At 50.3% G+C, this 17,210-nt stretch overlaps 2 protein-coding genes across 6 annotated transcripts in view; one reads left to right on the plus strand and one right to left on the minus strand.

The window, feature by feature from the left end:
- The window catches only part of SYN3 (synapsin III), a 440,909-nt gene that overhangs the window by 180,307 nt on the left and 243,392 nt on the right, over window positions 1-17,210 (plus strand). The gene's annotated exons all lie outside the window — the stretch shown is intronic.
- Window positions 1-17,210, minus strand: part of TIMP3 (TIMP metallopeptidase inhibitor 3) — a 55,526-nt gene that overhangs the window by 28,184 nt on the left and 10,132 nt on the right. The gene's annotated exons all lie outside the window — the stretch shown is intronic.

The raw sequence follows: 17,210 nt of genomic DNA on the forward strand, positions 1-17,210 counted from the left end.
TATAAAATGAAGGAGTTAGAAGGAGTTGGACTAGATATACTCTAGTTTTCCTGTTACTCTCAGGAGCTAAGGGTGCCATCACTTTATTTCTAATGCATGCATGTCCCCTGGGTTCTACTTTCTCTTCAACAGTAATGGTCCGAGGTAGCATGTTCTCCTTTTTGCTAGGTCTAGAATCACATTTCCCAAAAGTTGATCAAATGTGAGCCAATAATTAGCATGCTTCAGGTGCCTTTTCTAGCTTTGCCTTAAAGGTCCTTCTCAGCCTGTGATCTGCCTGGATGCCTTGCAATTGCCAAAACTAGGGACAGAAGCAAGTACCAAGTGGGCTCCTAATCACCCCACCTAGTCCGTTGACTGCGCCATTCAAACCGAGAGGGGCCCTTTGGTAGCTACTGGGACATTGCTGGTCCAGGGCAGTGCTGGCAGAGCCTTCTGAGGAGGGCTCGCTCTGCAGCTCCTTACCTCAATTTTATTGTCCCTCACCAATCTGTTTCTTTATTAGGCATCATCTTTGGGGCACGGGGGCAGTAATGTCTCATTTTCCAAGCTGACAGTCCAGCCAAGAGTTTATTAGTAAAAGTGAAGGCAAACCTGGGATAATTTCACTGATTAAAGCGCTGGACATTAATGCCAGGATCCTAACATCAATGCCAGGTAAGCTCTCCTGGTCCGCATGTTCCCAAATCTACCTACAGAAGAAATCTGAAGAATGCGGAGAAGATGAGGTCGTCTGCTTTTATATTCCAATTATATGCTAATCCTAGGCAATAAAAATGTTTCCAGGATGCCACCTCAGTGGGGACTAGGCTCTACTCCCCGCCCCCAGCATATCAGGTGGGGATGTGTATAGCCTTGAAGATCAAATCCAGCTCCTTCCCTCGATCGCCTGGTTTCAAAGTAGCTAAGGCAGTGCTCTAACAAATAAGCACACTCTTCCAAGGATATTCGTCCACTCCTGGGTTCTAAGTAACTTCTCCCAGAGCCACCATCCACCCCCATCCTCCCTAGAGTACCCTGGATGGCTTATTTCAAATGTTCCTCGAGAGCCTCAGAAAAAGCCGTCCTTACAACAGGAGGGAGCTCTTCTGCCCAGCCTCAGGCTCCCACACCTTCCTGGAGGACATGCTTCCAGGCACTGAGCTGCCACCTTGATCTCAACCTCACCCTCAGTCCAACCCGAGCATAGCCAGCCTGCATCCAGCCACGGAGGCCTCTGTTTCTGAAACAGAGGGAATGTTCAACAGTTTTCACTCTGTCAATATTTTTGCCTTCATTTCCCTCCTTCTCCTCCACCCCCATGCCCCTGGTTGGGAAAAAAAAAAATTTTTTTTTTTAAAGCCAAACAAAAAACAAAAGCCTGTCCAGGCTGAGGCCAGCAGATCACGATGTTCTAGGCTGATTTTGCTACGTGCCAGCAGAGGCCGTCGGCAAGATCTGCAGGAAACACCTTGCAGAATCCACCGGGAGAAGCCAGAGGCTGCAGAGAAGTGTGAGGCGGATGCATGGCAGTCCGTGTGACCGGCTGGCGCTCCAGGCCGGGGTACAGGAAGCGGCAGCGGGATCCCAGGCCCTCGGAGGGCAAACACACAGCCCGGGCCTTGCGGATCCCCCCGGTGTTTTCCAAGGAGAATTCCTTTAACTTGCATGTCTATTCCCAACTGCCCGTGCACGGTCTGTGCCGCAGGGACTCGGTAAGAAAGGTCAAAGGCAGCTTCCCGAAGGTCTCCTGTTCCCGGGTTTGGCAGAAGCTGTGCTTTCTGTGAAAGAGGGGTGCGCAGCCCCAGGCCAAGTACCAAAGGACCTGGGCTTGGAACTCAGCTCCAACTCCAACCAACCGCAATCTCTTGAGCAAAGCATTTAACCTCTCTGCACCTTGCAAATGGAGATGCGATCGTACATGTTCATAGGTTGTGAGGATTAAGTGCGATACCACCTGTAAGGGACTTAACGCGGTGCCCAGTGCACAGGAAGCACTCAGTAAACAGCGGTGGTGACTGTTATTTTGCTAGAGGCCCCCCACTTTCCCAAGGCAGGGAAGAGGCTAGAGGGCAGCAGGAAAGAAAAAAAAAAAAGAAGAAACGGTTCCAAGAAGAGAGAAAAGAAAATGCAAAGTACTAGCTCGACCCATATGGGGCCTTGTGAGCTCACAGCCAGGCTGCCAACCTGCCCCCGCCTGAAACGCCGGCCGCCCCACTTGCTGTTGTTCGGGGCATTTCAATTTCAGGTCAGGTTGGAGCGAGGGACATCGACTGGTATTGGTCCAAGTGCAAGGAACACCCCAGAGCAGTGCAGAGAGGCGCAGCAAGAGCAGGGAGGGAATCGCTAGACATGCAGGGTCGCATCTTGTTCCCATTCCCCCCAGGGGTGGGGACTAGTTTGGACTGGCCAAAAGTGGTCTGCCCGGGTGTGCGGTTGAGCCCCCAGACCTTCCCCCTGGAGAAGCTGCGGGTGTGGGAAGCCAGCGCTGGTGTGCAGAGTGGGGACTGAGGGACGTGGAGTTGGCAGGCCTGCCCGGGCCAGGGCCCAGCATTGTCCCGGCCGGAGGAGGGAACGGCCAGTGGTCAGCATTCTGTGGGGAGGCCACGCTAAAGCGGAGGCCAGACGCAGTCTAATTAGGGTCTGATGGAGACCAGGGCCATTTTCCACGAAGCAGAAGGCAGGCAGCCCTGCCGTGGCGGGGGCTCGGGCTCCCGGGGGCATCTGGCTGCGCTCGGTTCCCAGGCCAAGAGGCGAGCGAGCCGACATGTGGGTGCAAATGAAATGCCAGGGCCCGAGGGCCCCCGCCCCGCCGTCTCTGCTGTGACGAAGTGCCAGCTAGGGGCCAGCTGGGCAGAGGGGCACGTTTCCGTGCTCCGTCCAGTTTGGTAACAATAACGGGCATTCTTTCAGCACCAACAGGAACGGTAAGCTGGGGGGGGGGGTGATTCTTTGAACCACCAGGCACGATCATGAAAGGAGCGCTCGGATCAAAGTGGGTATCGGTTTAATGTTCAACACGGCTCATGCCTCTCTGGCTTGGGACTGAAGTCGGCAGCGAAGGCAGGGGCTACTCCGGAGTGCCCGCTGCCCCTTGCCGTTCCCTGTCCAGACCTGCCCTCTTCTTCAGCAGTACATTCAGAGGGCAAAAATGGTGCCAGTTTCAGCTGGTCCCTGTGCCAGGCTCGAGTCCACCATGGGCAGCAAGCTAGTGGTCTCCTGCAGCCCCCAAGGCTAACCCTGGAGCAGTGAGGGGTAAAACCAATTCTCCCCAGAGATCCTTGTTTCTGTCCCTTCCCCATTGTGGGGACCCGTGATGATGTAGGAAGGGTGTGAATTTCCTTATGTGACTGTCTCCCTCCCAGCGTGGTCAGTGGACTCTTCAGCCCCTACAGCCCTCCCCTCTGCCAGCCCCAGCATGGAATCCCGCGTGCTGGGGAGCAGACCCAGAGCAGGAGCAAGCCCCTCTGTCTCCCAGGACCAGCGCAGTGAGTCCACAGTGGGGCCTCTCTGTGTTGGGCCGGGAAGCCTGGATTCTAACTGCCTGGACCACTAACTCCTGGGCTAGCCTTGGGCATGTCACTTCCCGTCCCTGGGCCTGTTTCCCCAGCTGGGAAGCAATGAAACCAAATAGAGGCCCTTAAGGTCTGTAGTCAATGTGCCCTGCCTGTGGTCTAGAAAACCCATCTGGAGGGGTAGAAAAGGCTTCTTTAAGTCCCGGCCCTTCCTTCCTGGGTGCACAACGCTTCGCGAGGGGCGGGATCCTTGACCTCCTCCTGACTCCTCTCCAACACAGCAGCCGACAGGTGGCAGAATCTCCCAGAGGCCTGTATCTCTGAAAGATTTGCTGCTTCACATCAACATGAAAGAATGCTGTCATGAGAGGCCACCTACTCCTAAGTGGCTCCGGACAGACTTTCCTTCTTGACTTTCCCCCACTTGAAGGCTAGAGCACAGGAGCTAAGTTTGAGTCCAGTATGGCCAGCTGGGTAACTGGGGCAAGAGCCTCAATTTCCTCCTCTTTGGAAAGGGCATTCTTCCATGCATTTAACAAATATTAAGAGTTTCAAGTATCTTCTAGGCAGTGAGCAAGACAAACAAGTTCTCTGCTCTATTGGTGCTTACATAATGGTGAAGGAAACAGACCAAACAATAAACACCCAACGTGATGGCAAGTGCTAGGAGGGACAGAGAATGAGGGCAGGGCAGGGAGGGGAGGCAGGGAAGGCCTCTGGGAAGGGGACATTCGATTGGGGATACCCATTATGAGAAGGAGCCAGCCAGTAAATATTTGGGGACAAGTCCCAGGAGGAGAGGACAAGTCCCGGGAGGAGAGGACAGCAAGTTCAAAGGCTGTGAGACAAGGGCAGACTTGGTGCCTGGAGGATCTGAGGAACAGCTAGAAGTGTGTGGCCACAGCAAGGCCAGGGGACACAGAGGCTAGGTCCCATAGAACTTTCTAGAGCTTATTAAGAAGTTGAGAAGCCACTGAGAGCTTTGAGCAAAGCATTGCCAAGATGTGACTGACATTTTAAAAAGTTCACTCTGGCTGCTTTTTGGAGAATGGATTGTAGGGACTGGAGAGAAAGCAAAGGAGTTAATAATAGTCATAACCGCCCTTCCCTGCCCACTTCCCAGGGTCACGGTAAGACTCAATGAGTGAGATTCATGCTGACACCTAGAAAAGCCCCAAAGGCATAGGAGGAGGCACATATTGTCACATGTTTTAAAATCCATTTTTACAAGTAGGAGCTTGCAGGGCCTGGCACCGGCTATTTGGAACTGTGTTCCTGTATAGATTTCAAGGAAACGGGTAGGGTGGCAGATTCTGCCCTGCCTGAGCTATGCAGCTGTCCAGGCCCAGATGAATTCACATATTTAAACTGGGAGCTTTGCTATAGGCCACGCCTGGCTCTGTTTTTGCTGCTGGTGCCGGACAGGGGTAAGCTAACACCCAGCAATGTGGAGAAGCTGACACTCCACGCAAAGTCACTCGCTCAATTCCTGGCAAAAGCTCGTCTCTCCTGGCCTCACTTTCAGGACTGGGAAGGAAAGAGCAGAAGAGCCGGAGATTTGTTCACTTGGAGATTTTTAATTTCAGAACGGCCCCTTGCGAGGATAATGATCAGCAAAACGCCAGCACCCCATGAGAAGACACCTCAGGGCTCAGAGCAGCAGGGATTTAAAGCATCTTGGGTTTCAGCCCTCTCCCTTCTGCTGGGGTTGGGAGCACTGGCTTGGGGGCTGGGGGCCTGGATTCAAATGCTGCCTCTAGGTTCCCCTCAAGTGGCAGGTGCCCTTAGGGCTGTCGTGAAGATCAAGTGGAACAGCAGAGAGAAAAACCCACTCAGAGGCTCCCGCTGCCACTCGCTCACCATGGACACCTTCTGGGGGGCAGGATTTGGACTCACAGTGGGTACCCCAGTGCCCAGTAAATGTCTGCAGAATCTGAAGACACACGGTGCATTCTATCCCAGCTCAAATGCAATGCTACCTAAAATGCCAGGAAGTGCAGAGAAGAGAGTAATCCACAGATGGCACATCGTGGATATCCAGTTTTAAAAAAGGAAAAAAGCGTTAGCTTTTCAGGACTTCAGTTGCCTGTCATCTGTACAATATGGATACTGAAATTTCTCAAAATTTAGCAAACTGAGATGGAGCTATCTGTTTTTCTACTGCAGCTCCTGGTGCCCACACTCCCTGTAAGTTTTCCGGGCTTTCTCCATGCTTTTTATTTTCTTATAGTATTCCTTTTTTTTTTTTTTTTTTTTTACGTAAGAAATACAACTTCACTGAAAAAAAGGCTGAGGGAAAAGGATGTAAACAAAAAGAAAACTATAAAATAATTGTTTAAATAACCTAAACTCACAGCACCCAGTTATAACTACACTTTGTGTTTATGTGTTAACCTGCAACACTTTTTCCTATGATAATATAAACTATATAACCCTGTGGATACGTTATTCCCCCTCTAAGAGAATCATATAGAATGTACTTGTTGGTGGTCTGGTTTTTTTCATTCCCTGTAGGTAAGTTCATATAGCTCTGCCTCATCCCTTAGAGAGCTGCATTGTTTTCAACTGCATAGATACAGAACAATTGGATGATTTTATAAACATCCTTGTGTGTTTATGTTTGTGCATACATACACATGCATACAGATAAATGTTTATTTTATATATATATATACATGTGTATATATATATATATATATATACACAAGCATATATACACATACACACCTCTTAGCATACTTACCTGCCTATTTTCTCTGGAATTAGAAGTGACATCCTCTTTTTAAACCTGTCATTTTAGTAGTAACCGAGTGCAAGTCAGCAGAACCTTTGCCAGCCATCAGCGGGCTACTCTGCAGGCATCTAAGTGTGGCACTCAGAATAACTAAGGAGGTTTTAGGCACAGTTTCTCAGGCCCCATAAGCCCACCCCCACCTCCCCTACATCCTCCCACCCATAGCCCCTGTCCCTACCCCACAGATGCCAGCTGGTGACCAAGCCTGAAAGAAATCCTATCTGGCAGAAAAGGGAGTCTCATCCCTTTTCTGCCTCGCTGGACCCAGCCTGCTATTGCAGAGTTCCCAGGTCTGAGTAAACATCCCAGCACAAGGGGAGCCTCGTCGTTTGTGTCATGAAGTCACTGGTTGAGGCCACCTCCCTAAACAAGGTCCCTTTCTGCCTTCTCTGTGCTCCTTTTCTTATAAAAGCCCTGGGCTTGTCACGGGCGGTTTTAGTATGCTGCACAAGTAGGGAGCATCCCTGCTGGTCAAACAGTGAATGCAAGCTGCCATCGAGACTCTTTCCTATGTATCAAAGGCATCTGCCTCAGACACTGGTCCTGAAGCCAAAGAATGACATCCAAAGCAGAGGAAACAGATCCGACCGCTTCCCATGAAGGGGGCCTTGCTAATAACCCATTCGACTAACAAAGTACCTTCCTTTTATTTGTATACGGGGAATTTGCACCATACGTACACGCCTCTAGCCAAGCTGAATTCAGTGATTCTGTTTGGCATAAAAATATTTTTTATTATGCAAAATTATATATACAGACACACACACACACACACACACACACACACACAAACATATACTCAATATTAAAAGGGCATTTCCTCCCACCTCTGAATGCTGAGTGAGCTCCAGACAGGGATCTACTTGCTGCTGTCCTAGGTAGTGCCAGTCCATGTTGGACTATGAGGTTTAAAGACAGATAGAGTCCAAGATTATGTTAGGTTGTACGCTCTCCCTCACTCCCCCAAAACAGCCCAGCTGCTCAATCTGAGGGTGCTCAGCAGAGAAAGAGTGATTTGCCATGCTGCTGGAGGAGGAAGTGGCTCAGGTGGCGTTCTGGAGAGAGGGCACTGCACGTTAGAGGAGTGTGAGGGCTTTCTCAGTTCCTGTGTGCTGACTCTGTGAGACGTCCATCACCTTTACATCTGTAGGCGTCAAAAGACCTTCACCTACGATCACCTTGCAGTGACGCACTGTAGGGATGCCCCGTTTACAGGTTCTAGGGAGAGTGATCTGCCTAAGACCTCGTGGATGACGGGGGCTCCATAATGACCACACCCAGGTCTTTCCACCCCAAGTCTAGAGTTCCCTCCCAGCCCCTGCGCAGCCTCTACTTAGCCCCATGGGAGCCCACCAAGCTTCTTCCTGCCGCATCCGGTCACCACGCTGCCTGTCCGAGCCCCGCCTGCAGGAACGCCATGTCCGTCTCCACGATGCTCCCTCTGCTCTCCAGTTGCTGTCCCTACTGGAGGCTACCTGCCGGCTCTGTGCCAACCCACAGGACCCTGGCTATTTCTGGGCTGGGACAGGGAGGGCCACTGCATCCTGGTTTCTCAGAGGAGACTCTTTGGCTGTGCTCCAGGTGTAAACTGGCCTGGCTATTTAGGAGCGAGCAGAGGACACCCGCCCACCCACAGCGCCCAATGGAAACACCGCCTGTGACATCCCCCGGGGAGGGCCCCACCCACTGCGGGCACCCTCTGCAGCTTTAGATCCACGGCGCAATCAGGGCTCCCAGGGAACTGACCGCAGGACTGGAGAGTGTCCCCAGGAGCCAGAAGGAATGACCCGGGAAAGGAACAGGCTGTGCTTGCTCACCCCCCGGGGCTCTAGACCCCAGCACGGGGATTGTCCTCGCTTTCCCACCATTGTTCTTTTATCTGATTATCAAAGTAATGTGTTACTGTTGTGAAATTTTATTTTCCAGAAAATACTGGTCAAAATTAAAATCACCCAAAATCCCACACCCCAGACATAACTAGTGTTGATATTTTGGTGTGTAGACATCCAGCCTTTTCTCTGAGCATCTACATGCATGTTCGTGTATGTGTCTGTCTGTCTTTAACAAACCAACTTCTGTTCCTCAAAAGTGCATCACGAGACTATTCCTACATCAATATGGAACCACCTCAAGCTATTTTATGACTCTTTGGCAATCCATAGAATTTAAGCACTCTATTTGCGACAGACATTTAGATTAATTTTTTTCTTTTTGGTAATTATGGTAATTTTGGTAAATTTTCTTTTTGGTAATTGGTAACAATGCAGTAGTGGGCCCGATTGCCTAGTTATTTCTTTGGACTAAATGTCTAGAAGTAACGCTGGCATAATAGTTGAAGCGTAGGCACGTTTTAGAGGCTCTCGTTGCCCAGGGCCGACTGCCCTCCCATGAGGTCACACCAGTCCTTCCTCTCAGCAGGCTGTGAAGGGGAGAGAGCGAACCCCGCCCCCCCCCAGGGACAGGAAATGCAAGTACCAGATTAAGTCCAAGGGGCATCATCTGGAAATCCCCAAAGGGGTCGGCCCATGGAACGAGCCGGTTGCTGGGAGCTGGGCACAGGACAGACAGATGGGAGGGCTCCAGCTTCTCACAGAGTGATCAGAAGCAGCCAGCGGAAGGCACTGAGTGCCGGGGGTCCCACGAGCTCTCTCTGTCTGCCAGGCAGTGTCCCTCCACCGACTGGGGCATATGGTGACAAGAGTAGCTACGTGGGGCAGTGACAAATACCTGCCCCAGGAATCCAGCCACTGACGCTGCCTCCCCCCAACACCCCAACCAGCTGTGTGACCCCGGGAAAGGGCTTCACCTCCTGGGCCTGATCTATCTTGCCCTTCCGTTGAGATCTTCTTAATTCTGAGATGTCAGAACCAGCCTTAAGACCGGAGCAGACCAGTCTCCATTCCATCCCTCTCCATCCGCCAAGTCCTTCGCTTTTCCTTGGTCTGTCCATTGTAAATCCATTTCCATAAACTCTACCTCCAGGGAGGGCCACACCCATCTCTTTTTACCCCTGTTTTTATTAGCACACCTTAGTGGTTAGCAGGAGAGAAAGCACGGCGGGTCTTCATTGGAGAGGAAAGAATATGCTTTTCAAACACAGCTTCAGGCCAGTGTTGACTGAGAGCTGCTGGCGTCTCTCATCCACCTTCACGCCAGCCCAGCATCCTACATGGGATCTTTCCCATTTTGCATTTGGGGAAACTGAGGCTCAGAATTTTGACCATTTTAGTCAACTTCTTCCATTGGGAAGAGGCAGAATTGGGATTTAATCTCAAGTCTGTTTGACTCCAAATCCATCTCTGTTTCCATCACTGTCTTCCCAAACCAGCCCTGCAGAGGAGCCTAGAAGAATGCACCGGGGGATTCCTCACGCTCGGGAGTAGGAAACTCTGGTGCAGGGATGAGCAGTGAGAGAGCGTGACGCCACCGGGTCTCTCAGATTAGCTGTGCTTGGCTCAGTGACCTTGAAGCCAATTAGCATGTCTCTCCCTAACTCTTATCCATAAAATAAGCAGTGAGAGAATTAATTAGCAATATCTGGCAAAATCTGCCCAGCCTCTTCATTATTCGTGCAGCGCTTCTAGTCTAGTAAGTAAGCGGTTCATCTCTTTTCCTCCTTCCAAGAACCAACATCCATAGACCTGGCTTTCAAACCACTGCAAGTGAGCTTTTATGATCCTACGGCCCAGGACATTTCCCAAACCCCAAGCCTGCCTGTGGTCCCCAGTGCTCCCTGACACCTGGAGGTCATCAGGTCCTGGTGATGCCAGGACTTGTGTCCTCTGGGCCCTTGCCCATCCCTAAGCAATCAAGTGACAATGTGTTCCAACTAGGCATCAGGAAGAATCCCAGCCCAACCCTAAAGACTGCCTGCATCCTAAAAGTAAATGAGGTTAAAAAAAAAAAAGCCAGCCATCAGAGTTCCCATGTGGTCCCTGATTCTACGCTCAGGTTCACCAGGCCCAGATACACAAGGATGGCCTTGGGCACAAGAGCCAGCCTCCCAGATGGCCTGAGGGGTGAGAGAGCCACCTCATGGCTTTTGCTGAGCCAGGAGTGGCAATTATACTACACCTTTATAGGAATCATTAAAAGACACCCACTAGGTGTGGGCAGCTTGCACCCCACACACCACACCAAAATATCCCTTCTAGGCCCTGATCCTCTTGGGCTCCTCAGCACTATGTTCCAGTGCCTGGAACATAGTAGGTGCTCAATAAATCTTGGTTTAAAGACTGGATGGATAGGTCCATAGCATTAGTATTAATGGGACTTTTAAAGGTCATTGGACATAGTCCTTGGAAACCATGAACCTAGCGGGATGGGAGACAACCAGATGGGGAGATGAGGGCAGTCAGGGCCCTCACCTGGTGGTCTCAAGAAATGACATGCTGGCAGTGGAGGAAAAAGGTAGAAAATGAGGTACAGCCTTCTGCATGCTTGGCCTCCCCCACGGGGCCAGGCTGGGGCTCGGGACCTGCCCCACACCGCATCCTGTCCTCTGTGTGTCCTGAGATGCCTCCTCGCTAAGCCTCTTTCCAGCCCTTTGGTCCCGGAGATCTGCAGCGGGGGAGGGGGGAGGGCAGCTCCTTGCAGGTGTAACCCTGCCCTGGCCTGAGGGAGGCCAAGCCTCCTCATGCCCACATAGATTATTGTGAGGCCTCTTCCGAGACTTCACTCCCTAGTGGAAAAAAACAAGAAGACAAAATTCCCCTGAGCAACGTGAAACCCTGTGACCCCTGGCCAAGGGGCGAGATCCAGCTCCACCTCTCGCCCCTGCACTTTGCTCTGGCCCACCTACACGTAGGCCCCGGCTGGCCTTGGAGGTTATTTATAACCGTGTCAGAGGAGGAGGAGGCAGGAAATAGGAAATTATGCAGGAGGGGGTGAGCAGGAGCTTTAGGGGCCGAGTGACCCCACCACCTCCCGCACGTCAGAGCCCCGTGACAGGGAGTTCTTCCCCGGGCTGGGTTCCTCCTGGCCTCCGGGCCCCACCTGCTGCTCTCTCACCAGCCACTGCCACGCCTCCAGGCCCAGGTGGAAGCAGTTTCATCCTGAACTGCAGTGACATCAGCTTTTCCGACTGAAGTTAATGGTGCAGGAGCTGGCGGGGGACAACGAGGCAGGAGGTCCAGCCCTGGGGGGGTGTGGGGGGGTGGGGGTAGCCTTCCACCTCTGCCAGCCCCCCAACCTTCTCTGTCCTTTTCTCCTCTATTAAATACCCTGCACACCAGGGTCTGAGTGCTTAGGAACCCAAGACTTCTCCTTAACAGCAGGGAGAGCCCTCAGAGGGAAGGTGACTTGCCCGGAATCACACGGCAGAGGGAGCAGAGCCAGCCCAGGGCCCCGTCCTCTGGGGGGCACTGGCCCCTTTTCCCACAGCACCATGCTGCCCCAGCCCCCTGCCCGGCAAGACTCTCCCAGTACCAATGCGAGTGCGCTCAAGGTACTGCAGAGGTGGGAGTGTCCATCCTTGCCTTGCCCAGAGCCCCGGAACATGGAATCCCCCTCAAATCCTGGGTGGCCTGGGAAAAAATGTCCATCAAACAATTTCGTCACCAAAACATTCCAAGCAACCGCTGAACTGGCAGTGCCATCCACTGTAGACAATTTAGGATTAAATTGGGTTAACTTTTCTTGGTTTTTGCTGTTGTTGTTTAGTTTTAACACAAACACCAGCTCAGCGATGCTCTAAGACAAGTGGTGTGATGATTACAGATGGGCTTTAGGAGAATCTCTGAACCTCTTGACATTTGTCCATGTAGCTTTAATAAGATTCCCATTTTACAGACTCCTATCGGTAGAATGATGAGGATGGCAGAGCAAGTATAGATCAGAGAGGAAAGCCCCAGCTCAGATGACCAAGGGACCAGGATGAGGACGTACCAGTATGTCCCACTACCTTCTCCCCATGGGGCTTCTCCCCTGGACCTTCCATCAGAAACATCTCACCTTCACACCAACCACATTTTCCTTCCATCAGGCCCCTAATGGTATAAACAAGACACTTGGATTTAAAAATCTGATCTGTGCCCAGAACTAAGCCAAGTAAGATTATACAAAAAGTCATGAGCACAGGAAGGATCGTTTAGTCTGGCAAATGTTAGACCTTGACGGTCAATCTTCCCTTCCCCCCTTTTCTTCTGGTCACTGCAAAGTCCCTACTTTCACTGCTCCAGCCATTTGTGTTTGCCACAGGGAAGAGCAACTTCCCTGTGCAATGCAGACCGTATTTCTTACATTCTCCTTCCCTACTCAGCAATCACAAGGCAGGAAAGTGGGCAAAAGGGGTTTTCAGAATCCTCTTCTGGGCAGTGTCTCACCAACTGGGTTTACAGGTGCTTCTTGGGGAAAATGTGTTCTTTGGTTAGATATGTTCAGGGAACACTGGATTGAACAGAGCTAAACAGGTCACCATGCAGCAGGACTTCTCAGAGCCTTAACCATGCCAATGGTCATGTACATCTCTGATTGAGGAATAAAATAGCTTTCTCAAAGAACATATTTTTTTTAAGATTGGGGTTGGGAGGATGACACCTTGGGAAACGCTGATTTAGGCCTTCCCACAGTAGAAGAAAACTGTCACCTGCCCCCATCCTCACAGTGCTCCTGAAGACCTACAAGAGTGCTGCTGTGTTTCTGCCCAGAAGGCAACCTCAACTCTGCTGGGTGAGACAATGAGGCAGCCTTCAGTAAGGACCCAGGAGCCTGGCATCAGAGCGTGATCCGGGTCTGGTGGCCCATGGGGAGGTTCCCATCTCGAGGCTCCAAGGGGCTAGGATCTACAAAGCACTCTAGGGAACAAAAAACTCCTGAGGAAAGAGCAAAAGGGAAGTGATCTCCATCTTTCTAACCCGGCAGGATAGCAGACGACAAGCCAGAAATAAGGGAAAAGCAAACTGAACTAGTCTTTCCCTGCCACTCTGCCTGCCGTGCTCCCGGCCAAAAATAAAAAAAGTTGGTGGCAAGACAAGAAAAGTAGACAAGTAAAGGTAAAAGAGGCCTCCAGCCTGGAGGAAGACTCAAATAACCTCAGTCTCAGGTTATTTATTTATACAGAGTACAGAGTTTTACTGGCCAAGTGCTCCCCCAATGACCCATTTTCAGCGCTTGTTTATTTCTGCATTCCATCCACATTTATTGAGCACCTACTAAGCGTGACAGCCCGTGGCCAGGAATACCCACCAATTTCCAGGCAGCGAGGCTATTCTTAGTTTTCTGGTGTCTATTTAAAGAGTGTTAATCCTCTCAGCCCCTCCACCCCTGCAATTAGACACATACCACTTTCCAACCTGGTACGCTGACCTCGCCCAACTGGGAAGGCAGAATGGACAAGTGTTCTTCCCACCCTGCTTAACTTGGCCAGGAATTTGGCCTTCATGGGCTGAGGCAGCATGGGAATCGGCCAAGCCAGAGGAGGGGAGCCTGCTTTTCCTGGACCCTCCAACCCGTCCTGGAGCCCAGGGCCTCCCTGCTGCGTCCCTTACTGTCAGCGCACAGAGGCAGAAAGTGCTGGGGATGAAGAGCACTGTGATCCAGGCAGTGCAGTGGGACTGTGAGGACCAGGGACCCCAGAACAGACATGGCAGCTCCAATACCAGCTCTGCCACCACGCAACAGGGCTCGCAGAGAACAGCTCAGACTCAGGGAGGGAGGAGCCCTGGCTCAAATCCTGACTTCCACATGTCCTAGCTACATATTAGGCAAGTTGCTTAGCCTCTCTCATCCTCAGTATTTTCATCTGCAAAGTGGGATGATGAGGATAACAGTAATAATCTCTAACATACAGGTTTATAATAAATAACTATGTATAGCTTAACTATTAGCTGCTTTAATATTTAATTCCATCTCAATTTGTTCATCTGCAAAATAGAAATAAGAGTGCCCACCTCAATGGGTGGTTAGGAGAGTTTATGCAGATAATGCATTAAAAGGTCTTGGCATATAAAAACAACTCCATGAAAGTTAAATATTATCAAATTATTATTTTTATTCTAGTTCCATCTCTGTCTCTTAAGCCAAACTGCTCCATTTCTCTGAACCTCAGTTTCCCCATCTGTCCAGTGAGAGAAGGGGGTTGGATGGCTTCTCCAGTGTCACAGCACATGGGTTTGCTGCCGATGGACCCGTGTGGCCCAGAAATGACTTGCAGCACAGCTGAGTCAGTAGCCTCCAAGCCTTGGTCACCCCGAATGCACCTCCAGCTGCCCCATCCCCGTGCACAGCTCATGAGTAGAAGGGGCAAAGAGATGCCTTGCCTTCGCAAATACCATCTTAACCTGTGCTGTCCTATTAGTATGGTGGCCACCAACCACAGGGCGCTATCTAGCACCTGAAATGCATCTAGTCCAAACTGAGATATGCTATGAATTTTTTTAAAATGTAAAATATCACTAATAATTTTTAAATTGATTACACATTGAAATCATACTAAGGACATGTTCGGTTAAGTATAATATTAAAATTAATTTCACTTTGTTCCCTTTTTGCAACGTGACGAGAATATTTAAAACTGCATACATGGCTTGCATTTGGGGCTCGCAATATTATTTCTCCCCCGATGGTGCCAATCTAGTTTCCTTTTCCCTTTCTGGCCCTTTGCTTGTGAGCTGCCCAATAAGAAATTCTCCTCCAAGGGATACCAGAAGGAATTCTAACTATTTGGGGTTAAGTTTTAAAACAAAATAAAACACAGATGTTAACTGTCCAGGTGGGGCATTAAATTTTAGGGGCCTCCAGGAATCGCCTCTGGCTTAAAGGAGCCCTGAATAAATAAAACCCGTCAGGCTGCCAAAGCGCCCTGTGATGTTAGTGCACTCATCGGCACCTGAGCTTCTAAATCCCTACTCTGGTTTTCCAAGCCTGCTCTTGTCTTCTCTGCTAGAAAAAGATGGGCCAATGGCTTTTATTTTATTTTCCAAGGTAATCGCCACTGTTTAATGTTAGCTTAGCAGCTTGGAAAGGCTTTTTCTCATTGAGCTGGTCAGTGCCTAACATGTCAAAACCAATTCCCTCTCTCTCTCTCTCTCTCTCTCTCTCTCTCTCTCTCTCTCTCACACACACACACACACACACACACACGTACCCAGCTAAGTGCACTATTGCCTGGAAAGTCTGGAATGCTATCTTTCTCAAATGTCCTCGTTCATTCATGACACTTCCACTGCACGCCCAGTGACATCAGGCAGCGAGCCGGTAAGACTTGGCTTCCATCCATCGAGGGAGGCAGTGATATCAAGGAGGAATGACATGGTGGCTGACACCTATCAAGCCATTACTACATTGTGCCAGGCAATGGGCCGAGCCTTTTAGTTCCATTATCTCAGTGAATTTCTCCTACAACCCTAGGAGGTTAAAAGTACCGTGGCATACTCCACTTTACAGACAGGACAAATGAGACTGAGGCGGGTTGACGTGCCCAGGACCACGCAGCTAGCAGTGAATGAAGCCAAGGCTGGAATCAGGCGGACTAACTCCAGAACCTGCACTCCTAGCGTCCCCTGCTCAGGAAGTGTGGGAAGTGCGGTAACAAGCATGTGAGCAATGTCTCTGGGGACACATTTTGCCTGAAAAAGCTGTTGCTCTCATTCACTCGGAGATCCAAGAACCTAAAGGAAATTCAAGAGATCATCTAGACTCAAGGTCACAAAATTGGTGACCCCCTAGGCTGAATCTGGCCAAGGACATGGTTTTGGTCTACACATCTGTGTGTGTTTCTTTTAAGACTATTTCATGCTAAATTTTTGGATTTCTGGCTTATCCTAAGATAGTGGAAATCTTGCAATGCTGGACCCATGTTCTATAGACTATGGCTAGACAGCAGCCACCCCCTTCAGAAGGGACAGGGACCCTCCAGTTCACCACAGTCGCCACCACTCTCTATTGCCTCCCCAACGCCAAAGCCAAAGATGAGGTGCTAATTATCATCGCATTTGCCCACTGCTTTGTTGTTTCTCTTACAATAATGACATAATTTTTAGTGCCGATTTATCCCTCCAAAATAGGAAAACAAGAGACCAGGGAACCACATATATATTTTGTAGAAGTAATATTCCACTATGTTTGATATTAAAATGCCCAGTGTCTGTGACTGGTCCCGGCAGGCACTGGGTATGTGATGTGGCCCAGATGACAGGTGAGGAAACTGAGGCCAAAAGAGAATCGGTCTCAAAGAAGGAACTGGAACCCACACCTACCCGCCCACCTCAGGTATAAGCTTTTCCCACTGTACCCATTTGCTCAGAACAGCACTCCGGAGAACAAGCTGGGATGCTGGGATTCTTTTGAATCTCTCAGTCCTTCCCATGGCTGCTCACACAAACAAGGGTTCCATGAGATCATACGTGTCTTTATCCAAGCCTGTCTTCCACGAGAGGAGTTTTCTCAGCTACTGAAAATGTGTCAGCTGAGCCATTCGCCAAATTTTCTGGGGCTTCGCAGGCAGACTGTGGATGAGGGGGGGTTTGTGTTGATGTGTGTCGAGACTCGGTGCCATCTCTTGTCCATCAGCTTCTGTCATGGTGCTAATGGGGTTCAGTTTTTACCAAGCCCTCCAGCAATCGATGACAGACCCCGAATGACCTTGGTTCTTAGTTCTAGCCATCGGCGGAGTCTGCAAGGTTGCTATCTGTTTGGCAAATCAGCTCTGCTCCAACAGGAAGTTTGGTGGTCAACGATGTCATCTCATAAAGTCTCTCAGCTCATTAGAGGTTTTGTTCACTCAGAGCCCTCATCCACATTTATGACCACAGAGATCCTGGCCCTTCTCTTAATAGACTGCCTTCCTAATGAAGTTACCTCCTAAAGGGTGTTGTTGATGGATTTAGGTGCTCAATTATTCAGCTGGACTAGAAAGCCCTGTCCAAGGGAACTTAGAGCCAGGAACACTTGACACATAGTAGGCATTCGGTGAAATATATGTG

The sequence above is a fragment of the Microcebus murinus genome, chromosome 10, assembly GCF_040939455.1.
Source record: "Microcebus murinus isolate Inina chromosome 10, M.murinus_Inina_mat1.0, whole genome shotgun sequence".
Classification (NCBI taxonomy): domain Eukaryota; kingdom Metazoa; phylum Chordata; class Mammalia; order Primates; family Cheirogaleidae; genus Microcebus; species Microcebus murinus.